Source organism: Trachinotus anak, unplaced genomic scaffold (genome assembly GCF_046630095.1).
Source record: "Trachinotus anak isolate AG129_WGS33_773 ecotype Australia unplaced genomic scaffold, CSIRO_AGI_Tana_v1 ptg000004l, whole genome shotgun sequence".
Classification (NCBI taxonomy): Eukaryota; Metazoa; Chordata; class Actinopteri; order Carangiformes; family Carangidae; genus Trachinotus; species Trachinotus anak.
The window spans coordinates 9,061,743-9,079,815 of record NW_027273855.1 but is presented as its reverse complement, the minus strand read 5'-3'; the positions used below and the strand labels follow the sequence as shown (position 1 = coordinate 9,079,815).

General features: G+C 38.9%; 2 long non-coding RNA genes and 1 pseudogene across 4 annotated transcripts; 1 reads left to right on the top strand and 2 right to left on the bottom strand.

Moving 5' to 3' along the window:
• Positions 1-416: 416 nt before the first annotated feature.
• Positions 417-3,783, bottom strand: LOC139620282 (uncharacterized). The gene is made up of 3 exons (XR_011690791.1): positions 3,220-3,783; positions 2,810-2,973; positions 417-2,179 (listed from the first exon to the last, which is right to left on the bottom strand). It is a non-coding gene; the product is annotated as an uncharacterized lncRNA (long non-coding RNA).
• A 400-nt stretch (positions 3,784-4,183) lies between these two features.
• On the bottom strand, positions 4,184-17,064 carry LOC139619890 (actin-related protein 8-like; annotated as a pseudogene).
• On the top strand, positions 10,985-15,058 carry LOC139620279 (uncharacterized). 3 transcript variants are annotated; one of them, XR_011690786.1, is made up of 4 exons: positions 10,985-11,194; positions 12,133-13,512; positions 14,051-14,114; positions 14,285-15,058. It is a non-coding gene; the product is annotated as an uncharacterized lncRNA (long non-coding RNA). The 3 variants fall into 3 exon arrangements; XR_011690785.1 differs by having other exon boundaries at positions 14,307-15,057; XR_011690787.1 differs by having other exon boundaries at positions 12,133-12,303; positions 14,307-15,052.
• Positions 17,065-18,073: the final 1,009 nt, after the last annotated feature.

Here is an 18,073-nt window from a genome sequence, read left to right as displayed (position 1 = left end):
AAGGACACCAGCCCCACCACCACAGGTCCCCAGCTCCTCAAACAAACAAAACATGATTAGGGGATTACAACCTCCAACATAAGATATAAACTATGCAGTGGCCAAATGCTGAAACCTTGACACTGGTTATCAGCAGCTCTCAAAATGGCCTCCTGCCAGTGGTGTAACCAGAGAAAAAAAAGGAAAGTAAACTAATAGAAAATAGACTAAAGAAAAGAAACTAATTAGTGCTAAATAATCAATTCAATTCAATCAGCACATATATAACGATACATACATTAAAATGAAATTAAGAGTTATATCACACATGACTATTTGTGAATGAACAGCTGTGTGGCTGCACTCACACAACATAAACCATACTTGATTAAGGCTGCTTAGATGGCAGCTGTATTACTGAAACAAATAATAAATCACAAATAATACGGAAAAGTAGATACAAAATTACAAATAAATCAGAACATCACAAAATAGAATCCTGCACGATCACATTTCTTAAATTCAAACTTAAAAACGGGCCCAAGGGCCCCGTTAAACTAGCATAATCCTCTACCCATGCTGAGGAATAACTAGCAATACCAAGAAATATCATCATCTCTCTGACTGTTCTGGGCTTTGGAGCCTTGCGAATAGCTTCTAAATGACTGTCAGAAATGCTTCTGTGTCCCTGCCTTATTGTCTGACCTAAATAAATTACCTTCTCCTGACAATACTGTAGCTTCTTCTGAGAAACCTTGTGCCCCTTTTCTGCCTGTATCTGTAGCAATTTAATTGAGTCCTTTTGACATGTTTCCTCATCTGGTGAACAAATGATAATGTCATCCACATATCGATTAAGTCCAACTTTCTGTAGAATCTATTCCATAGCTGGAACCCCAAGGAGGTTGGCCAAAAGTCTCTTAATATCTCCTATGGCAGACTGCGTTCCCACCATAATCTCTTCCAACTTCGAAATCCAAGTGTAGCAGAATAAAGATTTGTTGTAGCAGCTTTTGGCTTAAGAAGATCTTTCTGTTAGACCACTCGGTAATCATTGGCCAATCACCATAAGGGGACGCACTATAAAAGCGGGTCACTCTCGGGTGCTCTTCCGTTCATGCTGAGAGCGCGCGCCTCATTTCTGGTGCATCTTGCTTTTGCTTTGCCGCAAATCTCCTGGCTGTTGCTTCCCGTGTTCTGAGCAGTGACTTTTCTGCTGATCGCCGCTGGTAATGACTGCTGTGTCAGACTAGCGCCTGCAGATTCCCTTGTCTTCCTCGGGTGAGAGCTTAACGCTGCCCGATTGGAACTGGCCTGCTGTTGGCATTTGCAGCCTAATTGGAGCGACGGCTGCTGTCGTGGCGCACAAAGTAAAGATGCTGCTGCTTTGCTGCTGCTCTGGCTGTTTTCCTCTTAGTAGTTTGACCTGTAATCGTTTAATGTTTTTTTATGTGTGTTTATTTTAACCTGGGCCCGTTTTTAAGTGTGAATGGTAAGAAATTTTATCAAATTTTAAGTAAAATTAACTATCCTACAAACAAAAAGAAAGTCCAATCCAATATAAAAGCTCAAAAGGTCACGCGCTCCCCCACAAGGAAAAGACTATCACCAAATGTATTCCCATTCGCATCAAGACAATCACCTAATTATCACCCAATGCTCCATTCACTTTAAAATCATCAAATAATCTCAATATTGAATCCCCAATGCAGCTCAGATCAGAATATACCATGCACAGACAATGGAACTCACATTTGCAACTCTCAACAGTGTTTAAACCAAATAATTATACTCCATTAATTAATTAAATGCATTAACTGGTCAGTCCGTTGCCAAGCCTCTCTTCTAAATGACTACAGCATGTAGTATCTTTTGTATATGTAGACAGATGGATATACTCTATTAACCCCAACTTGAGAAATATTATTGTGACAGCCTATAAGTGAGAGCAAACTAAATGTGTATCAACAACAATGGCTAAAAATGAGTGTACACGCAAATGTTTAAAATGCAGGTATTTGTTAAAAGAGTTTGTGGATGAAACTGCACTAGCCTTGATCAGACTGGATTCAGGAGCTACACACTCTGTCATCAGCAAGCCCCAATCCGTGTGACGCACTGGCCAGCTGCTTTCTTGTCCGTGCTTTGGAAGATCCAAACAAAGGAGATAAAATATGTGAGGGGCCTCAATGATGGCAATCTATTGGTGAGAAATGCAAATGAAGAACACCTTTAAAGTAGAAAAAATAGGAAAACATACGGTGGAAAGCCAGGGAAGGTGGGAGCACGAAATGCAGGTGGATCATGAGGGTGCCACTGAATTTAGGTATGGAGAAACTACAGTCGTGGCCAAAAGTTTTGAGACTGATAGAAATTTTGTTCAGTTTTTATGGTGGCATTAACATTGATTCTAGGCTGCTATAAAGAGGGATCAGAGGAAATGCAATTAACCGCAAAGTCCTTTCTATGAAAACTAACCTCATCATAAACACCTCATTTGCACTGTGTTTTAGCCCTGCCACAAAATTGGGTGAAGTTATTTACTCCGATGGAGCCCCCTTCAGACTGTTGGGGACATCTGGAAAAAGGACTGTCTGGAGAAGAAAGGATGAACGCTACCATGTCATGCCAACAGTGAAGCATCCTGAGACCATTCATTGCTTCTCATCCAAGGGAGTGGGCTCACGCACAGTTTCTCTCTTACGTATTAACATTATGTTGTGTGTAGTACTCATGGTAACATTTAGAAACAAGGACAACTGAACACCATGCTACTCTGCCTGGATTCCATATCTACATCTAAGACTACGTACAACGAACTCCAGGTTACCTTTAGCCGTGTGATAACTTCCACGTTGTCTACCAGCCTTCTGAAGGAGGGAGGCATCTTGTTGATTATGCAGTGCAGCAGAAACTCCTGAGCACCGTGAAACATGAGGCCCCCTCCCACGACCAGTATGGAGCTGTACATCTTTCATTTGGTTTCGTCTGATGCTGTAACAAAACGAGATGAGGTAAGACAAGATGTTATAAGCATTGACAAACATCTATCCTCAATCTTTATTTTTTACTTCCTTACAAATGAAATAAAAAGATACCATATTGTATGACAATGTTTCATATAGTTTTTTCTTACATAATTCCTTACTACTTTCTATTTTTATTTCTCCTTTGAGTAATGCAATTTTTCATTGTTGACCACTTAGTCCTTTCTTCCCTTCACCCTCTGTCCTTCCTTACCACAGCAGTCGATGCTATGCATGATGGCCTTATCCAGGCCCAGTGCTTTGCTCTCAAACTGGCTCATGATTGCAGTCTTCCTGGAGAGGTGAGCAGATAGGGGCTCGTCAACCTCTCCTGCCCCCATCAAGCACTCCCCCTGGCCAGGCCCAAGCTCCATCTCCCCCTGCATCCCTCCTGCATTGCCACCACTCCCACAACCCCTGGGCAGGTCAGAGAGCTCTCCAGTACCTCCCTGACTGCCCATCTCACCATCCAGAGCTCCCCCTGATCTGGAGATAGCCTTCCTATCTGAAGATGTCAGACTGAATTCAAAGTGTGAGATATGTGCATATCTGTGTGTGTGTGTGTGTGTGTGTGTGTGTGTGTGTGTGTGTGTATGTGTGTTGCCTGGTCCTGTTTGCTCTGTGTGGCCAGCAGTTAGTGTTCATCATGAAGATCCTCTGAGTCAAACATAGCCAATAGATGAAGAATAATTCCAGTCCACAAGCTGGAGACAAAACAGTGTAAACAGCATTTCAGCAACAATCTTAAAGCAGCTTAGTTTATTATTACCATTTAAAGTATTTACCTGTAATTTTTCATGTCCTGATATGTCCTGTTGAGTAGAAACATAAGAAAGACACATTTGAAATTAATCTGAATAACTACATTAATCTGATTTCTCTCTTCTATTCTTTATAACAACCATGGTTGTTTAACCAGAAACAAAGGAGCGCATGCTTTATTCAAACTGATAAACATACATCTAGTTCCCCAACACTCCCTCTAAACAAAAAGAGACTCGTCTAACAAAAAAACACACTTGGTCTAGATGGCAGAATTTCTCTTTTAGATGTTGCAGTAGCTGACAGTCCAGTCTGCTGGACAGCTGACAGTCTCTGTAGGGAAACCCTGCCCTCTGCAGGAGTCAGAAGAAAGTACGGGTCACATCAGAACCGCCGTAAGCCAAACACTATCTGTGGGGCCCCACAGATAGATGGAACATTCACTGTAATACAGATGCAAAATGCAGCACTAAAAACAAGACATCCACAGATGCTTCTGTAGATGTGCTTCTAGGTAATGCTAAACATTTTATACCTGCTAATCTGGTCCTTTTCATGTATTTTTTTATGTTTTGATGTTCCAAATGTTGTGTCTTTTAGCTGATCACATTGAATGAACTTTCACATACAGTGCTAAATAAAACAATTTTGTAATACTATAGTTATAAGTCTTCTTGTAACTGTCTTCTTTCAACATTTATTGTTTTCTAGTTTCAACATGTTGCTGACCACTTTCAACTTTGCCCCACAAAGGAAAGTGATATAAGGAGGAAGACGTTTCTCCTACCTTTAAATCTTTGAGGGGGATCTCAAGATGCTTTTTAATGACATGGCTCCAAATCGTCTCAAGGTCAACCAGGACAGCGGTCAGTGAGCCTCCAAGGATTGGGGTGCACACTGAGCTGACCTCTGACTACAGGCCAGTGGATGCTGTAACAGTCGGATGGATTTACATAAAGAGCCTGCATGTTGTCAGGATGGAAAGGTGAGTGGGAAGAGAGAAAATTGAAGAAAAATTGATAAAACAGACAAAGACCTATGGTAAATTGTTTTAGGTGTCTTATTTCATTTGCATTAAAGGAGCAAGAACCTCATTCAGACACATGCACTGACCTCCTCTCCCACCAGATAAGGAGGATGGTGAGCTGTGTTGGTCCACTTCACCCTGGAGCTAGTGTCTAGTACTGCTGGACGGACCTGACAATTATACGCTCTGGCCTACAAACAAACACATAGATTCTTCTGTAAATTTTTGTGCATGTGAGCATGTACCACATGCACTAATGTAAAAACAAGATAAATTTGTATACTTTAAATCAGTCCTTTCTCAGTCACTGTAGCACCTTTCGTACAGGAAATGCAGTTTAAATACTTTGCATTTCTGTCATTTCTCTCCAGCATGGAATGGACTCACTTTGCTTGTGTGGATACTCAGTTCACAATACACTCACCTGTTCAGCAGACACAGGAGTTCTCCGCACTCAGTTTGACATCTTCTCAAACCAGATGGCCTGGTCGACCATTTTAAGCCCATTCTGCCTCTGCTCTTTACTTTCTGGTTTCTGACAGACAGCACGAAGAGGGAATGGGGGTAAATGAGAGACTACACATATATGAAATTGACTTGAACAGTGGAGTAAAACACAGGCTGTATCTGGTGACTGTATGAATGACGTACATTTAGACCTTCTCTCAACAGCAAGGCATCTTCATATCTAGGCTGTCCACTTTGCTTGTGTCTGCGTGCAATCACATGTGGGACTGTCACTGGAAGAGTGTCTGTTGCTCGGCCAATACAGAGTGTCCTTGAACCAGGGTGGATGACAACAACAAAACTGCTCTGTATTTGCTGTAAAAGAGGGAAAACATATATGCAAAACAGAAGACAGAGTACACTACATAGTCAAAAGTATGTGGATGCCTGAATATTACACTTATATGTATGATTGTTGAACATTTCATTCGTAAACGACAGGCATTAATGTGCTGCTACAACAACCTCCACTCTTCTGGAAAGACTTATTATTGGATTTTGAAATCCAGCTGCATTATTTTGTTCCCATTTATCCACAGTGAGGTTGAGCACTGATGCTATGTGATAATGGCTGGCACACAATGTGCATTCAAGTCCATCCCAAAGGTGTTGTTACCAAGTTGAGGTCAGGACTGAGGGCAGGGCACACATCAAATGTCTCAAATATTATTGTATGTGTGATGCACACAAAATATGTGGTCACATTTTTGTTTGTGTTTACATACAAGGTATGTTGATTAAATGTATTTCAGATCTTACTGATGACTTATTTCAAGTTAGTGAGACTTCTATTCAGTCTTTGTGGACTTGTGATTTTTCGGTACTAGACCCGACAATGTCAGTAGGTGGCAGAAGTACGTTGGGCAGCCGACCAGAACTCTGCTTTGTGCGCTTGTTTGCTCCATCGCCATTCTACTACAAGAGGCCGACGTAGCAACAGCCTAACTATGTCCTGTCTGCTCATTTAACATTTCTTACCAGAAATAAGTCTGCATTGTCGCATGCCTGGGACCTGCAACATATGCTATAGCATTAAGATTAGGGCTGCAGCTATTGATTATTTTAGTAATCGAGTATTCTACCAATTATTCCATTAATTAATCGAGTATGTGGATAAGTACTTCTGTCTCATTAAAGAATAAGACACAATAAAACAACAGAATATATGAAAAATATGTAGAATTTGAAAATTAAAAAAGAGGAAAAACACGGGTCTCTTAAAATGAACAATTAATTGATTTCTTTAAAAAAAAATCAACACTTTTATGCTTAAATTGTTACGATATTATATGTCAAAATTAAACACAACTCACTCTTCTCTCCTAGTCTCTCTGTGTGTTCTGTGGTCCTGTGATGACATCACTCCGAACAGAAAGACAAACTCGTTTGGTAGTGTAAAAGAGGGCAATCGCCTCTTTTCTCTTTTCTTTTTTAGCGGGTTTACTCGCTTTAAAAAAAACAAATAACAACAACAAAAAACAAACAAACAAACACTATTACACTCGCAAACCTTTGAGTGAAAAGTATTAGAGGCTGAAAAATCGCCGGAGCAGGTGGTCCGGGTATCAAAGTGTAATCCGTTTTTCCGTCAAAACCAAAACACGAAAAAATACTAATACTGGCAATCAGTGCAAAAGTGAAGAGTTAATGTGAGAAGAAAAGGGTTTCTACTATCAGCATACTTTCATCTCATTTTCAAGGTTTACAGAGTACAATTTTTGTTTTGTTTTTTCTAGTTCAACTCTCTTTTCATTAACGCTTCAGTTTGTTAATGAGGACCCATACATTTTTGAGCTGAGTCTTGCTATTTCATCTTTGCTTTTTAACTTACTTTGCAAGATGCTTCTGTAGATGTGCTTCTATGTAATGCTAAACATTTTATACCTGCTAATCTTGTCCTTTTCTTGTATTTTTTTATGTTTTGATGTGGCCAGTGGATGCTGTAACAGTCGGATGGATTCACATAAAGAGCCTGCATGTTGTCAGGATGGAAAAGTGAGTGGAGAGAGAGAAAATTGAAGAAAAATTGATAAAACAGACAAAGACCTATGGTAAATTGTTTTAGGTGTCTGAGGTTCTTGCTCCTTTAATGCAAATGAAATAAGACACAGACACATGCACTGACCTCCTCTCCCACCAGATAAGGAGGATGGTGAGCTGTGTTGGTCCACTTCACCCTGGAGCTAGTGTCTAGTACTGCTGGACGGACCTGACAATTATACGCTCTGGCCTACAAACAAACACATAGATTCTTCTGTAAATTTTTGTGCACGTGAGCATGTACCACATGCACTAATGTAAAAACAAGATAAATTTGTATACTTTAAATCAGTCCTTTCTCAGTCACTGTAGCACTGTACACTCGCAAAACTTTGAGTGAAAAGTATTAGAGGCTGAAAAATCTCCGGAGCAGGTGTGGTCCGGGTATCAAAGTATAATCCGTTTTTCTGTCAAAACCAAAACACGAAAAAACGGAAACAGCGTCGCTTTTTCCTTTTTTCGTTTTAAACCAAAAACGGAAAAACGGTTTTTGCTGTCAGCATCAAAAAACGAGAAAACCAAAAAACCAAAACCAAATAACGGCCGAAATTTAGTTTTTGCAAATTCATTTTTTCGTTTTTCGTTTCTTATTTATGAATATGACGGCAAGCTTTTAATTTCTGACAGCTGATCATTGCACATTAACCTTCACCCATTTAAACAAAATAAACGATAGCCAACAGCTGTCTGTCCCTGGAAGTATAGACTAACACTATGGACTAGGTGTTTCATCTTTGTATTAATTTCAGATGTACAAGATTTCCATGGATGTGCATTTGTGCAATTGAAAGAGGTAAGTTTGGTTTGTATTCCAGCCAGACTGTTATGAGCCAATTTCCATTATATAGATCAATTTCTCTTATTCCAAATCATGAAGCTTGCCTGCTGACACGTAGCCTACACAAAACTGTCACAACTGCAAAGAGCAAAAGCATTTGTTTATTTGGCACAGTACAACACTTTAAAAAAGAAGAAAGAAAACAGACAGCTGTTGGCTATCGTTTATTTTGTTTAAATGGCTGAGGGTTAATGTGCAATGCTCAGCTGTCAGAAATTAAAAGCTTGCCTCATCTCTTGTCATGTTTTGGCTGTGATCACTGATCACTATAGGCTATTCCTCACAGCTCTCCATTAAATCAACCTGCACCTCCCGGCTGAAATCACAGGCGCAGCTCATCACCGCCGTGATACTAGTTCGCTCTGACCGGGGATTTGGGTTTTGTTGAGCCGCATCATGAACACAGAGCCTGGCTGTGTTGGCCATCAGCCCCCGTAGTAAAGCACAGGTCTACTATTCATGTAAAAACTGCGCCACCCTGTGGCTAAACATCAACTGCACTTAAGTCATAAATTCTCATTTTCAAAATCATTAGTCTGTTATAATAATATAGCCTAGTCTTGACTGTGGGTGATGGGGACCTCTGCTGGTGACTTTATAGATGTTCTTAATTTAGGCAGGGAACGTATAGCCTAGCTAATTAGGGTACAGTTTTTCCACAAAGTGCATTCACACACTCAGCTAAAATGATAATTATAGGCCTATCAGGTTCTTCCAAACAACCAGCTGTTATAGTTTCACAGAAGTAAAATAAATGTGAACCATACGGTGTAGAAAGATAACGGTAGTCTATAACATACGCAAAAAAGTTAGCACCAGCACGTTAAACTATTATTTTGACGGTTTTACACTTCACTTCCGCTTCCGGTCTGTCCGCCGTCATATTCATAAATAAGAAACGAAAAAAGAATTTGCAAAAACCGAATTTCGGCGGTTATTTGGTTTTGGTTTTTTGGTTTTCTCGAAAAAAGTTGCGCTGTGGTCCGGGTATCAAAGTATAATCCGTTTTTCTGTCAAAACCAAAACACGAAAAAATGGAAACAGCGCCACTTTTTCCTTTTTTCGTTTTCAACTGCTGTCAGCATCAAAAAACCGCCGAAATTTGGTTTTTGCAAATTCATTTTTTCGTTTTGGTTTTTTGGTTTTCTCGAAAAAAGTTGCGCTGTGGTCCGGGTATCAAAGTATAATCCGTTTTTCTGTCAAAACCAAAACACGAAAAAATGGAAACAGCGCCACTTTTTCCTTTTTTCGTTTTCAACTGCTGTCAGCATCAAAAAACCGCCGAAATTTGGTTTTTGCAAATTCATTTTTTCGTTTCTTATTTATGAATATGACGGCGGACAGACCGGAAGCGGAAGTGAAGTGTAAAACCGTCAAAATAATAGTTTAGCGTGCTGGTGCTAACTTCTTTGCGTATGTTATAGACTACCGTTCTCTTTCTACACCGTATGGTTCACATTTATTTTACTTCTGTGAAACTATAACAGCTGGTTGTTTGGAAGAACCTGATAGGCCTATAATTATCATTTTAGCTGAGTGTGTGAATGCACTTTGTGGAAAAACTTTACCCTAATTAGCTAGGCTATACGTTCCCTGCCTAAATTAAGAACATCTATAAAGTCACCAGCAGAGGTCCCCATCACCCACAGTCAAGACTAGGCTATATTATTATAACAGGCTAATGATTTTGAAAATGAGAATTTATGACTTAAGTGCAGTTGATGTTTAGCCACAGGGTGGCGCAGTTTTTACATGAATAGTAGACCTGTGCTTTACTACGGGGGCTGATGGCCAACACAGCCAGGCTCTGTGTTCATGATGCGGCTCAACAAAACCCAAATCCCCGGTCAGAGCGAACTAGTATCACGGCGGTGATGAGCTGCGCCTGTGATTTCAGTCGGGAGGAGCAGGTTGATTTAATGGAGATGATAATTATAGGCCTATCAGGTTCTTCCAACCAACCAGCTGTTATAGTTTCACAGAAGTAAAATAAATGTGAACCATACAGTGTAGAAAGAGAACGGTAGTCTATAACATACGCTAAGAAGTTAGCACCAGCACGCTAAACTATTATTTTGACGGTTTTACACTTCACTTCCGGTCTGTCCGCCGTCATATTCATAAATATGAAACGAAAAAATGAATTTCCAAAAACCAAATTTCGGCGGTTATTTGGTTTTGGTTTTTTGGTTTTCTCGTTTTTTGATGCTGACAGCAAAAACCGTTTTTCTGTTTTTGGTTTAAAACGAAAAAAGGAAAAAGTGGCGCTGTTTCCGTTTTTTCGTGTTTTGGTTTTGACAGAAAAACGGATTATACTTTGATACCCGGACCTTAAAGAACCACTTTTCTCCGACGGTTATTTTGTTTTTTTCATTAGCGGCACTATTCTGGCGAGTTATACATTTCTTTATTTCATTGTCATGTTTTACTCAGACTGCATATAAAAATGGACGTCGACGCTGGCTGCGGAAAATTAAGCCAATGCGGAAGTGCTTAAACCTGCATTCTATCGAATGACCATAAGGGGGCGACACCACTGGTTGCAAAAAGAAGTCCGATTCTATGGAAGTCTATGAGAAAATGGCCCTACTTCTCTCTTGGTTTATTACCTCAGTAAACGTTTTCATAACGAGTTTATGATCTCAATCGCTAGTTTCAAGTCTTCTTCAATACAACATGATGTTCATTTTTAAAATTATAGTCCTATTCAAAAGTAAACAGACGATAAAGTAAGGCATGCATTGGGGCGTGGCTAACGCATGATTGACACATTGTGGGTGGTTAAACAACAAGAGCTGTCCCTTCTCACAAAACAAACGATGTTGAATTAGCCGTGAACTTGTTTTTGGGTGTAGCGTTTTCGTCCTGGAGTTTTCCACATACAGTTACAGACCTTCCATCGTGTTTTCAGTTCGTGAAAGTTAGTTTTAACTTTTTGTTCACCTAAAATGTCAGCGTTGTTCAGCGTCTGGTTGAACCAAAAGAAACTAAGGAATCGGCTGTTCAGTTTGTCCAGTAAGTACATTTTATTAAGCGTGTTTTCACTAGTCAAAATTAGCATCCCAATTTCCAATTGATATCGTAGTGTAGATAAATTATAAATGCACCTTGCTAACCCAGCTGGCTGGCTAGCGCTAGCTGATTACCAAGCGTTTTCTATGCTAACAGGACCTGGCTCCGCCGGGATGGTGACCTGTGTTTACTCTAGAGGTGTTAATACATGTTTGAATATAGTGTTAAAAGCCCAACTAAAATGTGCATATAACTAATGTTAAGGTACCGATGTTATTATTGTGTTTCTGGAACACGCGATCCAGTCGAAGTGTACTGCTTTAGTGTGTTGTGCTCATATTGTGCTCCATTAATGCAAGTTCTTAAAATGTCATTTTGGATGTTGTGAAAATTCGGGTTAACGTAACCTTAATGTAATTTAAATGTGGTTAACATGTAGACTGCAAATTATGCTAAATGGAACAACAGACGCCAATACTACATTTTCTGATCAGGTCCTCAGTTCACAAGCAGCAGATAGTAACAATAGCATTTACTGGATCTGTCCTTTTTATTTGACCCAGATATTCTTCTTACTGGACAATCAAATATACTCTCATAATTTCAAGTACCCTAGAGATTATGTCACCGTGAAGTCAAGTGTTAATTGTGGTTTATTGATGTGTTGTGCGCAAAAGGCACACGTTAGAGTCTCTATTTAGAAGTTCTGTTCATTCGCTCTGATCATCACAACACAGTTAGAAGTTATGTATAATACACAATGTAGAAAATAACATTAATACAGAACATGTAGCAGTTCATTCATTTGATACTGTAAGTGCAAACACAATATTTCTCAACTGAAGTAGACATTCATGCAGTTATCCTGACAGCTGGTTTATGTATGTGATTAACTGTGATCCATCATGTCTGAACTAAAGTCTTTTACTGTGATTTGAAAGGTATCCACACTGGAAACTGAATGACCACTGCCAACAGAAGGAGGACTTCATATATGGAGCACAGTATTTGTTTCCATTCATCTGGCTGTGGAGAAAGGAGGCTGCATGGGCAACATCCTTAGTTCTCAAATGAATGGCGATGATGATGCCAGAAAACCACTTCCAGTTCAGGTGCCTCTGACGGAAAGACAAACCAGTTCTGTAGAAGTTTAATATTCTATGTCCTTAGTGCTACTCTAGTCTTTCTCTAGTCACTGCTTTCACTATTGTATGTCGTTTTATGGTTTTTCTTTTGTATAGTGAAGTACAGCTTATGCACATTAGTTTTACTCATATCTGCTGTTACTGTCATTGAAATGTGTTTAATGTGCTTTTCTAATTTGTGATTATAGGTTTGTTTATGGAATCTTAAATAAACCTACTGTGGTTAAAGTTTACTGAGAGCATTTTCTATGAACTACAGAAGTATTGCCTGGGTTTTCAGATTTACCATACACCTTGTGATGACTTTAACTACTTTTTGGTGAATGAGTGTTCAGTGTCATTGAAATTGATAATTCATAGTACATTAAGTACATAAAACACATGGAAAGCACAGACTAAAATATCTGGCTTTTGATCCTTCATTGTCAATGTTCTAGGACATTAATATTTGATCAATTTTTGTATTATTTATGTTGTTTATTGAAGCTAACATAGAAACAGCCTTCTAATTACAAATTCTGGCAAAACCTTCATCAGTGCATTGTTGTACAATCTGTGCATGTTGCTATTGTCAAAATTTATACCAGATATAATTCATACCATAAAACCATTAACAAACTTGGACTAAGAGATTCATAAATACTTATTGCACCTTTAAAAATCATCAATTTCAACAAATCATTAACCATCAACAATACTGGAAACTTATGTAAAAAAAAAAAAATTACTAAATTCAGTAAATTTATAAAAATAAAATACTTTTGTGGATCAAGGTAAAGGTGAACTGTCACAAGTTTGCATAATAAATAAACTTGAGGCTTCAAAACATGGATGGATAAGACCTGGATGCCAGATCTAAAAATGGTGCCCATTCAGTTCAGTTCAGCCATGGATGTATTAGACCTTATAATAGGTATAGGTATAATAGGTCTTATAATCATGCTTCCATGCTTCAAAACACCCTTTGACGTCACCCATTGGTTTGCGAACTGCCATTTTGATGCCTCGAGTTTGCAATTTGGCCGCCGCCATCTTGATTTTTTGAAACCACAAGAAACCATATTTGGAGAAGAGGGTGGAGCTGACCTAAGAGCCGAGGTCACTATACACACCCACCTACACCGGCTATCTGACGGACCGTGCGATTCCGAAATCAGTCATTTTCCATAAGTCAAGGTAAACTTTAGTACTAAGTGATAACTTACTTTTAATAGATAACTGCATTCATGTCCACATGTGGAAAATATTACACATTGGAATATAATGTACACACAGATAATAAAATGTTATTGTAACTGAAGTTACCGTGTGTTAGCTTACACACAGAGTAAGCTAACTGTATGTGAGCTAACTGTAGAGTAGCAGCAGTATAACATCTTGTGGTAAAACCATAGACTGTAAATGGTAAAACACTTTACTGATGTGTTTTAAAACTGGTTCTGTGAATCAAAGGTTATTGCCTGACTTCATGAGTGTTAAGGATGACAGCGGGTTGTCGGTGTCGTTAAGTTTCAAAACGATAACGTAATTACAGTGAACTGTGCTGGAGACCTCCAGACCCAGCAGATCAGTGTTATTGATTAATGTTTATTCTCGCAGTGCAATCGATCGCCACGTAAGTGTGCGTTGATATTAAGTGTGGTTCAGTGTTTTTAGTTTTTCGTTAATTTCATCGTTAAAAACATCTGTTGGAATGATTCTCTCTCTCTTTCAGAATAAGTTACATCACTGTCTGCTTGGATTGATTATTGCATCTGCACCCACTCAATGCCACTGAAGTGAGTATTAGTTTCTATTATATTATTTATTGTAAAATAGGACAGCAGTTTTTACAACTAGCTGGAGGGAGTACTGTATTTTTAGATAACTGTGCGGAGTTAATCTAATAAGAGTGCTTCTTATTTTACCTTTTTCCTGCGAGAATATCATACATATCTCACTATTACAGTGTTTCTTTCCATCTGGCCAAGGTCTGGATCACTGGGGACAACTACATCCATCGTGGAGCCCAAAGAGCTACAGAGACCACGGGGATCAACCTTGGTGATGATGGTGTCTCCATCCACTGGTTTGGCTGGGGAGGTCCGAAGTGGAAGCTGTCTAACACCTCTACTACTTGTTTCTAAAGATGAGGGATTGAACAATTTATTATGCAAACTTGTGACAGTTCACCTTTACCTTGAGCCACAAAAGTATTTTATTTTTATAAAAGTTACTGAATTTAGTAAAAACTTTTTACATACCTTTCCAGTATTGGCGGTGGTTAATGATTTTGTTGAAATTGATGATTTTTAAAAGGTGCAATAAAAGTATTTATGAATCTCTTGGTCTAAGTTTGTTGATGGTTTTATGGTATAAATTTTGACAATCCTAGAACATTGACAATGAAGGATCAAAAGCCAGATATTTTAAGTTTGTGCTTTCCACGTGTTTTATGTATTTTATGTACTATGAATTATCAACTTCAATGACACTGAACACTCATTCACCAAACTGTACTGTTAAATACATCACAAAGTGTATGGTAAATCTGGAAAACCCAGGCAATACTTCTGTAGTTCATAGAAAATGCTCTCAGTACACTTTAATCACAGTAGGTTTATTTAAGATTCCATAAACAAACCTACAATCACAAATTAGAAAGGCACATTAAAACACATTTCAATGACAGTAACAGCAGATATGAGTAAAACTAATGTGCATAAGCTGTATTTCACTATACAAAAGAAAAACATAAAATGACATAAAATATCAATTTCTTTACTGCTTACTTGACTTTTAAAATCTCACTGTCAAGTCTTCAGTACACACCAAAGATTTTGTAAGGCTAATATTTCTGAAGTGGTAACAGCAGCACACATCTGTTACAGGAGTCACATTCTGCTCCACGTTGCACATCTGGTTTGACAGCGCCAGCTGTTGTCCAGTGAAGATCCTTTAAATGTCAAATTGGGAAATATTTTCATTTGTGAAAGTGGTGACTAGAGTAACACTGTCTTTCCATCAGAGGCACCTGAACTGGAAGTGGTTTTCTAGCATCATCATCACCATCCATTTGAGAACTAAGGATGTTGTGCATGCAGCCTCCTTTCTCCACAGCCAGATGAATGGAAACAAATACTGTGCTCCATACATGAGGTCCTCCTTCTGTTGGCAGTGCTCCTTCAGTTTTCAGCGTAGATACCTTTCAAATCACAGTAAAAGACTAATTCAGACATGATGGATCAGTTTATCACATACATAAACCAGCTGTCAGGATAACTGCATGAATGTCTACTTCAGTTGAGAAATATTGTGTTTGCACTTACAGCATCAAATGAATGAACTGCTACATGAAATGTACTAATGTTGTTTTCTACATAGTGTACTATACATAACTTCTAACCGTTTTGTGATGATCGGAGCGAATGGACAGAACTTCTACATAGAGACTCTAACGTGTGCCTTTTGTGCACAACACATCAACACACCACAGTTAACACTTGACTTCAGTGCACATATTATATGCACATTTTAGTTGGGCTTTTAACATTATATTCAAACATGTATTAACACCTCTAGAGTAAACACTGGTCCTGTTAGCATAGAAAACGCTTGGTAATCAGCTAGCGCTAGCTAGCCGGCTGGGTTAGCAAGGTGCATTTCTAATTTATCTACACTACGATATCAATTGGAAATTGGGATGCTAATTTTGTCTAGCGAAAACACGCTTAAGCTAAAAATAAAACGTACTTACCGCATAAACTGATAAGCCGATTCCTCAGAGTGTCTTTTGGTTTAACCAGACGCTGAACAACGCTGACATTTTAGGTGAACAAAAAGTTAAAACAAATTTTCACGAACTGAAAATACGATGGAAGGTCTGTGTAACTGTATGTGGAAAACTCCAGGACGAAAACACTACACCCAAAAAACAAGTTCACGGCTAATTCAACATCGTTGGTTCTGTGAGAAGGGACTGCTCTTGATTGACAAGTGACATGTGTCAATCATACGTTAGCCACGCCCCAATGCATACCCTACTTTATCGTCTATTTTAAATTAAATGGGACTATAATTTTAAAAATGAACATCGTGTTGTATTGAAGAAGACCTGAAACTAGCGATTGAGACCATAAACTCGTTCTGAAAACGTTTACTGGGGTCATAAACCAAGTGAGAAGTAGGGTCATTTTTCTCAAAGACTTCCATAGAATCGGAGTTCTTTTTGCAACCAGTGGTGTCGCCCCCTGATGGTCATTCGATAGAATGCAGGTTTAAGGCACTTCCGCATTGGCTTAATTTTCCGCAGCCAGCGTCGACGTCCACTTTTATATACAGTCTATGGTTGCAGCATGATAATGCACGGCCCCATGTTGCAAGGATCTGTACACAATTCCTGGAAGCTGAAAACATCCCATTTCTTGCATGGCCAGCATACTCACCGGACATGTCACCCATTGAGCATGTTTGGGATGCTCTGGATCGGCGTATCAGACAGCATGTTCCAGTTCCTGCCAATATCCAGCAACTTCGCACAGCCATTGAAGAGGAGTGGACCAACATTCCACAGGCCACAATCGACAACCTGATCAACTCTATGCAAAGGAGATGTGTTGCACTGCATGAGGCAAACGGTGGTCACACCAGATACTGACTGGTTTTCTGACCCCCCCAATAAAGCAAAACTGCACGTTTCAGAGTGGCCTAAGGCACACCTGTGCAATAATCATGCTGTCTAATCAGCATCTTGATATGCCACACCTGTGAGGTGGGATGGATTATCTCGGCAAAGGAGAAGTGCTCACTATCACAGATTTAGACAGATTTGTGAACAATATTTGAGAGAAATGGTTTTTCTGTGTATATAGAAAATGTTTTAGATTTTTGAGTTCATCTCATGAAAAATGGGAGCAAAAACAAAAGTGTTGCATTTATATTTTTGTTCAGTGTACATCCATCGTGGCGCCCAAAGAACTACAGAGACCATGGGGATCAGCCAGATATTTTTATTTGTGCTTTCCATGTGTTTTATGTACTTTATGTACTATGAATTATCAACTTCAATGACACTGAACACTCATTCACCAAACTGTACTGTTAAATTCATCACAAGGTGTATGGTAAATCTGGAAAACCCAGGCAATACTTCTGTAGTTCATAGAAAATGCTCTCAGTACACTTTAATCACAGTAGGTTTAAAGATTCCATAAACAAACCTATAATCACAAATTAGAAAAGCACATTAAACACATTTCAATGACAGTAACAGCAGATATGAGTAAAACTAATGTGCATAAGCTGTACTTCACTATACAAAAGAAAAACCATAAAAGGACATAAAATATCAACTTCTTTACTGCTTACTTGACTGTTTTAAAATCTGCATGTGACAGATAACTACAACTCATCAGATAGTTAACACGTTTACTTTCTGTCATTGAGAAGCATATTTATATGGCATGCCTTCTTTAAAAAAAACAAAACACAACCAAATCTGTGCAGGGCTGTAGTTATGCTTTATGTCCCGTCATTGCTCTATTTTTCACTGTTCTGTTTCACAGATATTTGATTTGAAAATGAAAAATATATCAAAATTATTTTTTATAAAGATTTAATTTAAATGATGAATGCCACTGAACATTTAGCTACTGTATACTGAGCACACACTGAGGACGTGGGGAGTTAGAGAGACGATGATGAGGACGTCCAGGACGGTTCTTCCCCTCAGGGACAGAGAGGGGGAGCAGGCTGCAGC